Source organism: Ovis canadensis, chromosome 12 (assembly GCF_042477335.2).
Source record: "Ovis canadensis isolate MfBH-ARS-UI-01 breed Bighorn chromosome 12, ARS-UI_OviCan_v2, whole genome shotgun sequence".
Taxonomy (NCBI): Eukaryota; Metazoa; Chordata; class Mammalia; order Artiodactyla; family Bovidae; genus Ovis; species Ovis canadensis.
Window position 1 is genome coordinate 47,304,304 of NC_091256.1, and position 14,507 is coordinate 47,318,810.

The 14,507-nt window shown below is 45.4% G+C and overlaps 1 protein-coding gene and 1 non-coding gene across 6 annotated transcripts in view; both read left to right on the forward strand.

Annotated features, from left to right (window-relative positions):
* The window catches only part of ATP1B1 (ATPase Na+/K+ transporting subunit beta 1), a 35,175-nt gene that overhangs the window by 11,962 nt on the left and 8,706 nt on the right, over positions 1-14,507 (forward strand). The window lies entirely within an intron of this gene.
* On the forward strand, positions 11,429-11,561 carry LOC138416693 (small nucleolar RNA SNORA66). Its single transcript, XR_011247813.1, has one exon. It is a non-coding gene; the product is annotated as a small nucleolar RNA SNORA66 (small nucleolar RNA).

The window sequence follows — 14,507 nt, forward strand, 5'->3', positions numbered from 1 at the left end:
TCAGATAAATCCTTTAAAAAACCACTTTGGCTCTCGTTTTTAAAGGTTAACTTATTTGTAAGGATGATGAGAAGCTCTGAAACGGCCACCAACTCCCAGGGAGGGGAGCCCTGACTTCAGGAGTCCATTCTTTCACCTGTTCTTGACGGGCAGCTTGACCTTCAACAAGGCACACTCTCTTCACTCCTCTATTTATGTCCGTTTGTTTAATAGGCATCTTATTTACTGGCTTTCTGGGCCCCCTCTGCAGGTTAAGTAGCTGTCTCCTTTAGCTCTGAAAACTTGAGGCCACAAAGAGCTTATCACAGAGAAATGCAGGCTCCACACGAGTGCCCTGCTGTGATGTGGATGCAGTCGCTGCAGAGTGACCTGCCCTGTGTGCCCTGTGTGAGGCATGTGTGTCCTCAGTGGTCACTGAGCCCCGGGGAGTCCCGCTGCCCTTTTGGCTGACTGACACAAGGACGAGGCCGCAGAGCCGGCACACTCGATTATTCTGTTAGTGACTGCACTGTCTGGCTAGTCTAAGAGTCATTGTCAGGAGGACCTCGGGAGAGGAAATGTTGCATAACTTCCGGGTTCTCACATGGTCAATGACCTTGAGGCTGCCACCAGGGGTGGCGGTGACGTGTCCCGTCTCCACTTTCCCCGGGCAACGGTTTACGAACAGCTGTATTGAGGTGACAGTCTCGAGGCTGTCTTCATGGGGCTGAGCGGCCTTGATCAAGTGTGGCTGCCAGTCACAAGCTGGTCATGTCCACCTCCTCCTTAGGCCTGAGAAGGACTCTCGGAAGAAAGTCTTCAGAATATGGAGGTGGAAGACACTCCTTGTTAGCCCCAAGTCAAACAGTCCTCTACTGTCAGAAAAATCCTAAATATTTCCAGATAAATTTAGATCTAGGGGATTTTGGAAGTGACAGAAAGAGAATATATAAGTATATAAAATGACTTAAACCTGCTAAATAATTCATAGTTTGTGACAACTGTTTCCTCAAAGAGGTGGGTATGTGGAAAGGTTGAGGCAAGAATTCTGGTTTGTACAGAGAAACGTAGGATCTTAAATAAACATGTTGGACACTGGCTTTTGTGACAGTAAAGCATGGCGTGTTTTTTCACGTTCATGTCTGCTTCAGCTTTTATGGTGGCATTAGCAGTCGTAATTCTAAATCTTTGTAGACTTTCTTTCTTTCTTTTTTTTTTTGCCATTTAAAAGCTAATTTTCAATCATGATGCCATTTTCTAACAATTCTTAGACTCAAGGTGACCCCAAAGTCAAGCATTTTCTTTAATTTCCTAAAGAAAATTTCCAGTTTAAAAACTGGCCCTTGAGTATTTAACCTTTGTGGAGTCAATCCGTAATAAAATTAAAAGTATTCTTCATGTTTTCTGCAGAAAGGGAAGTTTCACTTTCAAAAAGAAATAGTCAAAGAACCAGCCCTTTGAAGTAAGGGCTTACAAATGACCTTGCATTTCCCTCCCTCCCCTTCCTTCCAGCCCCTTCCTAAAAGACATGTTCTGAGTACCTATATTTAGTGTCCTCACAGCAGTTGGACTGACCTGACAAACAGTCACTTCTCCAAAGGAATGCCGGTGGCTCATCTTGGAAATATGCATTCCTGTCCTTTGGTCTGAGTCACAGGAGTCCTCCTCCTCAGCCCTCCATCCCACCCCCTTCCACCCCCTCCCCCCGACCCCCCCCCCCCCCAGTTCTTTGTCATTTCGCTGTCTCTCCTTTTCCTCACCCATCAGCTTGCCAGTAGAGGCTAGGCCAAGCTTCCTTTTACAAACCTCGCCTTTTCAAGGGACATAACATTCATTTGAAAGTGATGGTGGCCTTTGAGCAGGGTGGCCAGGTCGGCAGAGCACTCGATACCGAGAATAGAGAAGTGCAGCCTGTGGTCTCTCCCTGAGTGCTCCGAGGGACCCTCCCGAACTCTTTAACACATCTTAAGGATTTATATTTTTGGTAGGCAATAACTATTTCTTCAGGCCACAGACTGAAGGACTGTATAGAAACACTGGCAAAATTTTTGACTTCAAATTAATATCTTTAAGCCTCTGTTTTCATGACCGTTAAAGGGGGGAAAGTGTATGTTTAAGTCAGATGAACCTTTTGAGTGTGAAAGAGGTGGTCTGTTATTTAAAGATGTAAAGATTTATTAATGCTGTTATTAACTGAACTTGAGTTATGAAGACAAACCTGGCCAGACTGAGGTTTGACTGCCCTTTTCACACTGGAATACCTTGTCATCAGATCTCTTCTAAATAACATGTGTGAACGTGGTCAAATTAAGCAGTGGCAATTGTACAGAACATTTGCGTCTGTTTGTGTATAATACTGGACAAGCTGTGGGGGTTAAACACAAAAGTCTCAGGGCAAGGAATAAACCTTTAAACAGGAGGAAAATGTAGGAAAAAAATAGATAACATACAGTTTCTTGCCCTGACCAGTTGTGGCCATTAGTGGTTATAATATTCCTTACAAAGTCATACTGCTCTGTGATATCGAAACAGAAGTGCCTCCTCAGCCTGGAAGGCAAGGGCTGCTGAGATTTTATGTTGAAACATATTAATTTGCTATTTTAGTGGGTCAAAAAATGGTTACCTGTTGGCAGTTTCATGTTGCGTAACCTAAATGTGAGAACAGCGCCTGAGATCGCAAGCCATGACGCATAAATTCCCAATAAAACTGACCTGAAAAGGACAAGCAGGGGCTGCGGAACTGGACACAATCCCCCCATTCCACACAGTACTTAACCTCACTGAGCCTCAGTTTTCTCATCTATAAAATGGGGATTAAGGATTAAAAAAGATACTACATATATGTCAAATGACTAGTACTTTAGAGTCACAAACCTCACGGCACTAGGTAAATGGTGGCTGTTAACAGGTACCTCGATTTTTTATAGCCCTGTCATTTCACTGGAAGCAGAGTGTCTTCTTTTTGGATATTGAATTTAGTATTTCCAACCTTTGGATGATATAACATGGATGTTTTGTACACTTAGATTTTCATTGGTCGGGAAGATACCCTGGAGAAGGGAATGGCAACCCACTCCAGTATTCCTGCCTGGGAAATCCCATGGACAGAGGAGCCTGATGGACTACAGTCCATCAGGTAGGACTTAACAACTAAACAACCACAATAGGATCTTAGCTTTCCATCAGTTCAGTTCAGTTCAGTTCAGTTCAGTCGCTCAGTCGTGTCCGACTCTTTGCGACCCCATGAATCGCAGCACGTCAGGCCTCCCTGTTCATCACCATCTCCTGGAGTTCACTCAGACTCAAGTCTATCGAGTCCGTGATGCCATCAGGCCATCTCATCCTCTGTCGTCCCCTTCTCCTCCTGCCCTCAATCCCTCCCAGCATCAGAGTCTTTTCCAATGAGTCAACTCTTCTCATGAGGTGGCCAGAGTACTGGAGCTTCAGCTTTAGCATCATTCCTTCCAAAGAAATCCCAGGGTTGATCTCCTTCAGAATGGACTGGTTGGATCTTGCAGTCCAAGGGACTCTCAAGAGTCTTCTCCAACACCACAGTTCAAAAGCATCAATTCTTTGGCACTCAGCCTTCTTCACAGTCCAACTCTCACATCCATACATGGCCACAGGAAAAACCATAGCCTTGGCTAGACGGACCTTAGTTGGCAAAGTAATTTGTCTGCTTTTGAATATGCTATCTAGGTTGGTCATAACTTTTCTTCCAAGGAGTAAGCGTCTTTTCATTTCATGGCTGCAGTCACCATCTGCAGTGATTCTGGAGCCCCAAAAAATAAAGTCTGACACTGTTTCCACTGTTTCCCCATCTATTTCCCATGAAGTGATGGGACCAGATGCCGTGATCTTCGTTTTCTGAATGTTGAGCTTTAGGCCAACTTTTTCACTCTCCTCTTTCACTTTCATCAAGAGGCATTTTAGTTCCTCTTCACTTTCTGTCATAAGGGTGGTGCCATGTGCATATCTGAGGTTATTGATATTTCTCCCAGCAATCTTGATTCCAGCTTGTGTTTCTTCCAGTCCAGCATTTCTCATCAGGTACTCTGCATAGAAGTTAAATAAGCTGGGTGACAATATACAGCCTTGACATACTCCTTCTCCTATTTGGAACCAGTCTGTTGTTCCATGTCCAGTTCTAACTGTTGCTTCCTGACCTGCATACAGATTTCTCAAGAGGCAGGTCAGGTGGTCTGGTATTCCCATCTCTTTCAGAATTTTCCACAGTTTCTTGTGATCCACAGAGTCAAAGGCTTTGGCATAGTCAATAAAGCAGAAATAGATGTTTTCTGGAACTCTCTTGCTTTTTCCATGATCCAACGGATGTTGGCAATTTGACCTCTGGTTCCTCTGCCTTTTCTAAAACCAGCTTGAACGTCAGGGAGTTCACGGTTTATGTATTGCTGAAGCCTGGCTTGGAGAATTTTGAGCATTACTCTACTAGCGTGTGAGATGAATGCAATTGTGTGGTAGTTTGAGCATTCTTTGGCATTGCTTTTCTTTGGGATTGGAATGAAAACTGCCCTCTTCCAGTCCTGTGGCCACTGCTGAGTTTTCCAAATTTGCTGGCATATTGAGTGCAGTACTTTCACAGCATCATCTTTCAGGCTTTGAAATAGCTCAAATGGAATTCCATCACCTCCACTAGCTTTGTTTGTAGTGATCCTTTCTAAGGCCCACTTGACTTCACATTCCAAGATGTCTGGTTCTAGATTAATGATCACATCATCTTGACTATCTGGGTCGTGAAGATCTTTTTTGTACAGTTCTTCTGCGTATTCTTGCCACCTCTTCTTAATATCTTCTGCTTCTGTTAGGTCCAGACCATTTCTGTCCTTTATCGAGCCCATCTTTGCATGAAATGTTCCCTTGCTATCTCTAATTTTCTTGAAGAGATCTCTAGTCTTTCCCATTCTGTTGTTTTCCTCTATTTCTTTGCATTGATTGCTGAAGAAGGCTTTCTTTTCTCTCTTTGCTATTCTTTGGAACTCTGCATTCAGATGCTTATATCTTTCCTTTTCTCCTTTGCTTTTTGCCTCTTCTCTTCACAGCTATTTGTAAGGCCTCCCCAGACAGCCATGTTGCTTTTTTGCATTTCTTTTCCATGGGGATGGTCTTGATCCCTGTCTCCTGTATAGTGTCACAAACCTCATTCCATAGTTCATCAGGCACTCTATCTGTCAGATCTAGTCCCTTAAATCTATTTCTCACTTCCACTGTATAATCATAAGGGATTTGATTTAGGTCATACCTGAATGGTCTAGCGGTTTTCCCTTGTTTCTTCAATTTCAGTCTGAATTTGGTAATAAAGAGTTCATGATCTGAGCCACAGTCAGCTCCTGGTCTTCTTTTTGTTGACTGTATAGAGCTTCTCCATCTTTGGCTGCAAAGAATATAATCAGTCTGATTTCGGTGTTGACCATCTGGTGATGTCCATGTGTAGAGTCTTTGAGGGTGTTTGCTATGACCAGTGCATTTTCTTGGCAAAACTCTACTAGTCTTTGCCCTGCTTCATTCCGCGTTCGAAGGCCAAATTTGCCTGTTACTCCAGGTGTTTCCTGACTTCCTACTTTTGCATTCCTGTCCCCTGTAATGAAAAGGACATCTTTTTTGGGTGTTAGTTCTAAAAGGTCTTGTAGGTCTTCATAAAACTGTTCAACTTCAGCTTCTTCAGCATTATTGGTTGGGGCACAGGCTTGGATAACTGTGATATTGAATGGTTTGCCTTGGAGACGAACAGAGATCATTCTGTCATTTTTGAGATTGCATCCAAGTACTGCATTTCAGACTCTTTTGTTGACCATGATGGCTATTTCATTTCTTCTGAGGGATTCCTGGCCACAGTAGTAGATATAATGGTCATCTGAGTTAAATTTACCCATTCCAGTCCATTTTAGTTCGCTGATTTCCTAGAATGTTGACGTTCACCCTTGCCCTCTCTTGTTTGACCACTTCCAATTTGCCTTGATTCATGAACCTGACATTCCAGGTTCCTGTGCAATAGTGCTCTTTATAGCATCGGATCTTGCTTCTATCACCAGTCATATCCACAACTGGGTATTGTTTTTACTTTGGTTCCATCCCTTCGTTCTTTTCTGTAGTTATTTCTCCTCTGATCTCCAGTAGCATATTGGGCACCTAATGACCTGGGGAGTTCCTCTTTTGGTATCCTATCATATTGCCTTTTCATACTGTTCATGGGGTTCTCAAGGCAAGAGTACTGAAGTGGCTTGCCATTCCCTTCTCCAGTGGACCACATTCTGTCAGGCCTCTCCACCATGACCCGCCCATCTTGGGTTGCCCCGCAGGCATGGCTTGGTTTCATTGAGTTAGACAAGGCTGTGGTCCTAGTGTGATTAGATTGACTAGTTTTCTGTGAGTATGGTTTCACTGTGTCTGCCCTCTGATGCCCTCTTGCAACACCTACCATCTTACTTGGTTTTCTCTTACCTTGGACGTGGGGGTATCTCTTCACGGCTTCTCCAGCAAAGAACAGCTGCTGCTCCTTACCTTGGACGAGGGGTATCTCCTTACCGCCACCGTTCCTGACTTTCACCGTGGGATAGCTCCTCTAGACCCTCCTGTGCCTGGGCAGCCACCGCTCCTGGGTTGCTCCTCCCGGTCGCCGGCCCTGGCCTCCGGCGTGGGTGGCTCCTTCCAGCTGCCGCCCCTGGCCTCGGGCACAAGGTGGCTTCTCCCGGCCGCCCCTGGCCTCAGACGCAGGGTGTCTCCTCCCGGTGGCCCCTGGCCTCAGACGCGGGGTAGCTCCTCCTGGCCGCCACCCTGACCTCGGATGCAGGGTGTCTCCTCCTGGACGCCACCGCGACCTTGGACACGGGATAACTCCTCCCGGCCACCACTGACCTCGGATGCAGTGTAGCTCCTCTCGGCCGGTGCCCCTGACTTCAGACACAGGGTAGCTTCTCTCGGCCATTCCTGCGCCGTCACAGCTTGTCACTCTCGGCCGCTGCCCCTGACCTCGGACGTGGGTAGCTCCTCTCAGCTGTACTTAGTGAGCCGGCTCTCGCATGGAGAGTGGGAGAATCTGGGTTAGGAAACACGTTTAAGAAAAATGGTTAAGTACATTTAAGTGACATCATGTTGGTCCTACTCTCTCCCCAGCGGGGGACCCTCTTAAGAAGATCACCTGTTAAGGGTGTTGGGTCTGGAGAGAGACGCAGTTGTCAGTATGCGAGAGGGCAGCAGGCACACCCACGTGCCCCGCCACACACACGCAAATGCACGCTCACCATGCCTGCCCCTGGTTTGACCCTGCACTTTTTGCTGCCTGGCCAGTGGTGTGAGGGAAATGTCTCCCCTTCCATTCCTATTCCACCCCGCTCTGCATGCACAGAGCCACGGGGGGATGAAATGAAGGTCACTGTGTGTTAGTCAGGGGGTCCAGGAGACTCCCAGCTGCCTTGCTTCCTGGTGAGCAGTGTGGATGTGCACACTTCCTTTTAAGTTATGGGCAGGTGTTTGTTTTGTTTTGATGTAAAGATGGCTTAGTGTAGGAAGAATTCATTTTAAAAGGCTCATATTTTCAGTGAGATGGTAGCCAGCAATGAGGCAGGGGAATAGGGTGGGCAGAGACCAGCAGACTACACTGCCACCACCAGCAGGCTCCACTTCACCTTGATTGGGAAACATCTTGTCAAGGCACTGGAATTCCAATCTCATTGTAATTCCTTCTCATTCATTCTCAGTGATTTCTTGAGAAGTCATTACATCAGTCTCAGAATTCCCTTTTTTTTTTTTTTTCCAAACTATACCACACTGTATTTAGTCTCTTTCACCTAAATTTCAAAAGGGGGAATTGGACGTATTTGGCTTCCTTATACTTTGGGGGAATTGTTACTTCAGGGCACCAGCAAGATGTTTTTCTGCTATTGCGTTAGATTACGTTGATCTGTGAGCTTATATGGTAAACAGCTGATGCCCTCCAGCTCCGCCTGGCACTCAGTTCCCTCACCTGCCTCTCCTCCCTCCCCGACATGGGTCCTGCCAGCCTGCTCCCAGAGCCTGAGGCTATGGATGAGTTGGCATTGGTGGCACTAGGGTTTCCAGGGGCACCTACCCAGACTCGTAGTTTGCTAAAGGGTTGAGGACAGCAAACTTGAGGTTCCCTTCCTCAGTGAGCCTGCCTCTTAGGCCTTCACAACTCACCCACCCAGGGTGCTTTTTCTTCCAGTCTAAAGATAAAGGTATGATTAATCATGTCAGCTCAGGTGCACAGGAAGCCTACTGATTAACTTAAAAACATTCTTGGAGTCACAGAAAAAAATGCATCTTACTTCATATGCTCATTTTAGATGACTGAGCAGAGCAAAGACCTCTGGTGAATAGGACCAGGTAACAGATTTCATGCAGAGGTGGAGATGGGAGTGGGGAGATGAATCTGAAGCTTCGTGTAGGGCTTTTCCGCCGCTCTGTCTTGGGGAAGGTGGTGGAAAGAACATCAGCCTTACAGCCTCCAGCTCTGCCCTCCCTGTCTATGGTAAAATACGATGGGTTGCACTTGCTGTCTGCGCTTGTTCTGTGCTCTCATTCTAGTAATCTCAGGACCCCACGCCTCATCTGACAGACAAGATGAGGGGAGCTGGGAAGACGAAGGGGAAATGGGGGCTAGCGCCTAGTGGCTTCCAGCCAGAAAAGTGTCTTTCCCCACATAACATGCATGAGTAGACATCGGCAGATATCCTGTTCAATGTGGCGTCTTGTTTTAGGATATTGGTCACTTAGCAAATTTTGTATCTAAAATCAAAATACTGTTTGTGCTTGTTCATCCATTTGGCCTTGGATTAAAAAAGCATCATTAATATGGTAGATTTCACTATTTATAGTTTTCCATTATAAAAGTGGTTATCATTTATTTTACTGAGAACAAGCATAATAATGAGCTGTACAAGATATTAAAGCTATGTCCCTGTGAAATTCCATGTGTATCTAAGATAGAGCCATTGAATTAAATATCACTAGTTCTCTCTGCTCACCTGAAGATGATTATACAACTATAGGAAAATAAATATCTGATGACATAGGGTAATTCCATAAATAGAGAAGAGCCTTCAACCAATGTGCCTGCCATTTAACTTAGGAGAAAAGATTTCCATACACTGAGGGTTTTTGAACACCCAAATAGGCTGTAGAGAATAGTCTAGCAACCCATCTTTCTAAGGCTTTTCAAAGAGAGCAGCTTCTTGAGATTCTTGAGGGTTGGGGAGGGTGGAGACGTGAACCTTCCCAGAGGCAGGGGGGTTGACTTCAGCTGATCCCAGGCCACAGTGGAAAGCGAATCAGAGGCAGAGGTGAGGTTTAGGCGACTGGTTTCCAGAAAATACAGTGGCACCTTTTCTCCTGTGCCCTCACTGTATTTTTGTTAGGTAAATTGATACTAATCCTACATAGGTAACATAAAAATTAAAAGCAACAGTCAAAACCCATAAATATCCTAGTGGCATTTGAAGGGGGAGTACGTGTGTGTGTGTGTGTGTGTGTGTGTGTGTGTGAAGGGGGAGTACATGTGTGTGTGTGTATGTGTGTATGTGCGGGTGTGTGCATGCACTCAGTAGTGTCCAACTCTTTGTGACCCCATGGACTGTACTCTGCCAGGCTCCTCTATCTGTGGAATTTTCCAGGCAAGAATACTGGAGTGGGTGGCCATTTCCTCCTCCAGGGGATCTTCCTGACTCAGGGATCAAACCCTCATCTCCTGCCTATCCTGCGTTGGCAGGCAGGTTTTTTACCACTGAGCCACCAGGGAAGCCCATGCATGTGTGTATTTATGTGTACCTAGATTTGTATGACTATGTGTATAAAACCACGTTCCCAGTTGTTTCTTTGAATGGAAAATTACTTTTCTACTTGGAATGTTCAGGAGACCAGTATGTATGTAGTATGTGCAAGGCTACCTTTATAAGCACTTTTTTTGTCTTCTGGAGGTTTCTGTGGAAAGTGATTCCTATTTAGGGCATTTGGCCTAGTAATTTATTGGTTGTAATAAATGACAGGCACAAGCAGCTGTACTTTGGAACTCCCTTTGAGTAACTTTGAAAGGTTAAAATGAATGCATTCTAGTTTAAATACTTCAAACTCGTAAGTAGATGGAGAAATTATAAGCTTGCTACATTATAAACCTAATTAGAAGCAAAATACTTTTCTTAATGAACAGTCTGTCTTTTCTCTTTCCTTTCTCTTCCTCTTTTACTTTCCCCTGACCCCTCCTGCTATGAACCCTACTAAAGTCTGTGGTGATGTGTTTTCCTTATTTGTTTTCTCAAGAAATGGGGAACCAAGTAGAGGTCAATGTAATTCAAAGTCCAGGGTTTTGTTTTTTTTTTTTTAATTATTTTTAACTTCAAATCTTACGTGAAGTTGACATGCTAGTTAAAAACCACATATTAAAGCTTCACACCTCCAGATTCTCATTTCAGTCCTTTCAGGTGACTATTTGATAATAGTCTGCAGTTTACGGCAAATGATCAGTTGAGGGCTAAGCTGTCCAGAGCTTAGTGTGGTTCATGTAGGTTCAAGTTCAGAAGCCTGGAGAAGCACAAGGTTAGGTCTGTTTCCTAGAATATAATTTGAAACTGCAAGTCAGTGATTGGGTATTCTGCTGGCTTGGCCTCTCAGAGTTACTACTGCAAAGCTTGTCCTTGTCCAGAGCTATAACTAACAATCATAAGGAGTGAGCATTGTGGAGAGGGACAGCTGAAGGGATTTGTGTAGTCCTTGGAGAGGGTCATGGTTGAGAAATTTGCTTATGGACTCAAGATGACTCTTTGTGATCCCATCAACTGTAGCCTGCCAGGCTCCTCTGTCCATGGAATTCTCCAGTCCAGAATACTGGAGTGGGTAGCTGTTTCCTTCTCCAGGAGATATTCCTGACCCAGGGATCGAACCCAGGTCTCCCTCATTGCAAGCAGATTCTTTACCATCTGAGCCACCAGGGAAGCCCCAAGAAAATAAAGAAGTTGCCAAATCCAGTTCTATCCCTTTTTATCCCAGACTAATGGAAAATTAGTCTGATAATATAAATGGTTTAAAGGGTTTAGATACCAGGTCAAGGGTCCTTCATCATCTTCTTTTGAGTATCTAATTGCTTTAGAGAAATTATTAGGAATTTTCCTAATGGTTTAGAGAAAATCTCAGCAGAGAACGCTCCTAATTAAGATTATCCAGAACAGAACAGTCCAGGGGATTGCTCTCTGATAGCTTCCAGGAAGAGAAATTCTCAGGTTAGCAGATTCTACACAAAGAAAAGAGAAGAGGCAAAGGTGGTGGGTGAGAGAGTGAGGGGCCTTCCAGAAATACGAGGAAGGGGAGCTGAAGAACACACCAAGGAGGCGAGAGCCGCACTTGACTCTGGGGTGGCCTTCTGGATATTTGTATATTATGTGTGCGTGTGCTCACAGCAGCGTTTCTGATAAGAATTGCTGGTGTGCAGACTCGACCACTAGCTCTGCCTGATGTTGCAGGAGTGAGGGGCACCAGGTTTGCTACAGTAATTGTGGCGATAGAAATGGACTGGCCTTGGATGCTACCAAGGTGGTCTCCTCTGTCACATTATTTAAAAAAAAAAAAAGGGTCCCTGGTACAAGTCTCTGGATAGGCATGAATTTGGCTTTCACCAGAGCTCTCAGGCTGCTGAAGAACTCACTAGCTGTGCCCTTTTGGTAGTAAAGAGCCAGAGCACTGGGTGAAAGGAGCTAATGCTTCTTTAATAGTGGGGACCCTGCACTGGGCACTGAAAGGGAAAGGACAGCTCTCTGCAGAACCCCACCTCCTCTTCTTGCTCTTTCTTCTCTGGGAGAACCGGAGAAGTACATCACTCATACTCATACACACGTACACACCTGGGAGGTAGAATAGCCAGGGGAGAGAAATGCGAAAGCGGCCAGAAAGTGCAAGGCAGACTGCTGGGGAGGAGAGCTGCAGCTGGGCCAGAGGGAGCGCTGACCCGGGTGACCCTCACCTCGCCATGCCGACGCTACCATGTTTGCTCTCCACGTGACCTTTCGAACTGTTGGGTGAGATGCTCCAAATCTCACACCAGGCTCATGGACGTTTGGTAGTGTTTTGTGTATTGCTGTGTCACCGCTCTGCAGAGAGACGGCGGCTGCCATGCCTGACTCACCACGCTGATGTCCTTGCAGTCAGCCAGCCGGTTCGTCCCCACCTCCTTCCTTCCTGAAGTTGAGGGGAGACCACCCCTTGGCTTCTGACAGTTGGTCTCCTCTCTTTCCTCTGTCCACTGCTCTCCTGCCCCTCTCTTTCCCAAGCCTGGAAACACTGTTGAACCGTGTGCACCTAGGTCTTAGTCCGTTTCTGCCCACCCCCTTGCAGGCACACAGAGTACCTGATGCCTTTGGCAGCATTTGCCTGAGTGCTCTGCTCGCCCTGTGCGCTGCCTTTCTCAGTGCCCCCGCCCCCACCCCTGGAGACCAGTGAATGTCCCTCGAGGCTCCTCTGTTCCCTCCTGACTACAGGATTAGAACATCCGCGCCCCCCGAGTTCTGTGAAACCTCCAGCTCTGGGCCTGCCTCTGCTCTTCCCCAGGTCCAGGGAAGTCACCTTGACTTAGGTGTCTTGTTTACAAAGCAAACCAGCAACGACCCTCCCTCCTAGACTTTCTGCATTTCAGAGGGAGGAGCGCTGTCTGCTGCTCTAGCTCAGGCAGGCAGTCCCAGTGGCAGTCTGTGTATATTTGCATGTATGTCTTCATCATGTGGCCTCTTTTTGTGCTATAAATAATCACAATGCCCATTTTCTAAGTTAATAATGTGTCAACGGAAAAACATTTTTTAGAGTATATTTAAATTGCTTAAGTCATGATTTTCTATGGTTTGTGAGCATCATAAAAAATGTTTTAATTGTAGTAACCTTTGTTTTTAATGGAAGAGTCTTTTCCTGCTTCTTCCCTTTTAGACTCATTTTTATCACCATTGACACTCCCCTTCCCCCCAGAAATTCTTCAGGTTCTCCATTATCCTTCTGAGATGACTCTTAATGTCACTCGTAGCTTGCCTCGGGCACCCTCTCTGCCCAGCTGTAGACCCTTGCGTTCCCTGTCTTCATCATTTCCATGCCTTTAGGTAACTGCAGGCACAGAAGAACTTCCCATTCAACCCTGAGGTCTCCCCAGCCTCATTATTTAATTACTTTTGAAGTGCAAAGCCATCGTTAATGATGAGGGAAAATAACAGGTCATTTAGCCCAGACCCTACTGAAACCTGGTCTGAAGCCTCACAAATGGTGCTGCTAAATGGGCTTCCCTTGTAGCTCAGTTGATAAAGAATCTGCCTGCAATGCAGGAGAACGTGGTTCGATTTCTGGGTCAGGAAGATCCCCTGGAAAAAGAGATGGCAACCCACTTCAGTATTCTTACCTGGAGAATCCCATGGACAGAGGAGCCTGGCAGACTATAGTCCGTGGGGTTGCAAGAGTCAGACTCGACTTAGTGACTAAACCACCCAATGGTTACTACCCTCTGGTTATCACTTCTGCTTTAATGAGGTCATTGAGTCAGGACTGCCACACCCAGGTTCTCATCCTCTATAGCAGTAGTTCTCAAACCAAGAATGCTTAAGGATCTCTTCAAGCTTAATAAGCAGAGATTCCCATGTTGCACCCTTAGAGATGGGAATTTGACAGGTCCCCAGCAGAGCCGGCAAGGCTGCACATTTAATAAGCCTCTAAATGAGAGCAATGGAGGTTACCCTGCAAGACTGTGATGATGAGGCTCCTTCTGTGCCCAACACCAAGAGGACAAGTCTGGGACTGGGGATTCATATAGGGTTGCTAGATTAACAGATAAAAATATAGGATGCCCAATTAAATATGAACTTCAGGTAAACCATGAATAATTTTTTATGTATGTCCCCAGTTTTACATAAGACATACTTGTATAAAACATTATTCATGGTTTATCTGAAATTCAAGTGTAACTGTGCATTTTATATTTTATCTCGCAGTCCTAGAATAGAATGCTGTTGTGATTGACTGTCCAGTCACTATCTGAGGCAGTGCTGTGTAGCATTGCTCAAATGTTTATCTAGGAAGTCATGTAAATGGCAGAGGCTTTTAGAAGTCAAAGAATCTAAAAAGTCTGTTAAAGAGTGGAAATCCAAGGTATACATACTTTGGTTTTTACCCTGTCTGGCACTTGCTTAGAATGTTTGGAATGGAAAGCTGGAGAAGCACATGAATTCCATATTCCTCCAGTCTAGGTTAAAAGATTCATGTATCTCTATTGAGTAGTCTTAAGTCTGCAGTTTCCACTGGTCATAAGTTCATTGATTAAAAGGAATATGGAGGAAGACCTCTGTGCTCAGTCTTACGTGCAGTTAGGGAAGGAAGAACCATCTGCATGAGATGCTGACTTGCAATGTATTTTTTTTTTTAACTTGGGCACAAAGGAAGACTGGGAAGAGAGCAGGCTTTAGAGTACAGCATGCCTGGGTTGGAATTCCGGTTCCACCACTTCCTCTGTGACTTTGGGCCAGGTACTTAAGCTTTCT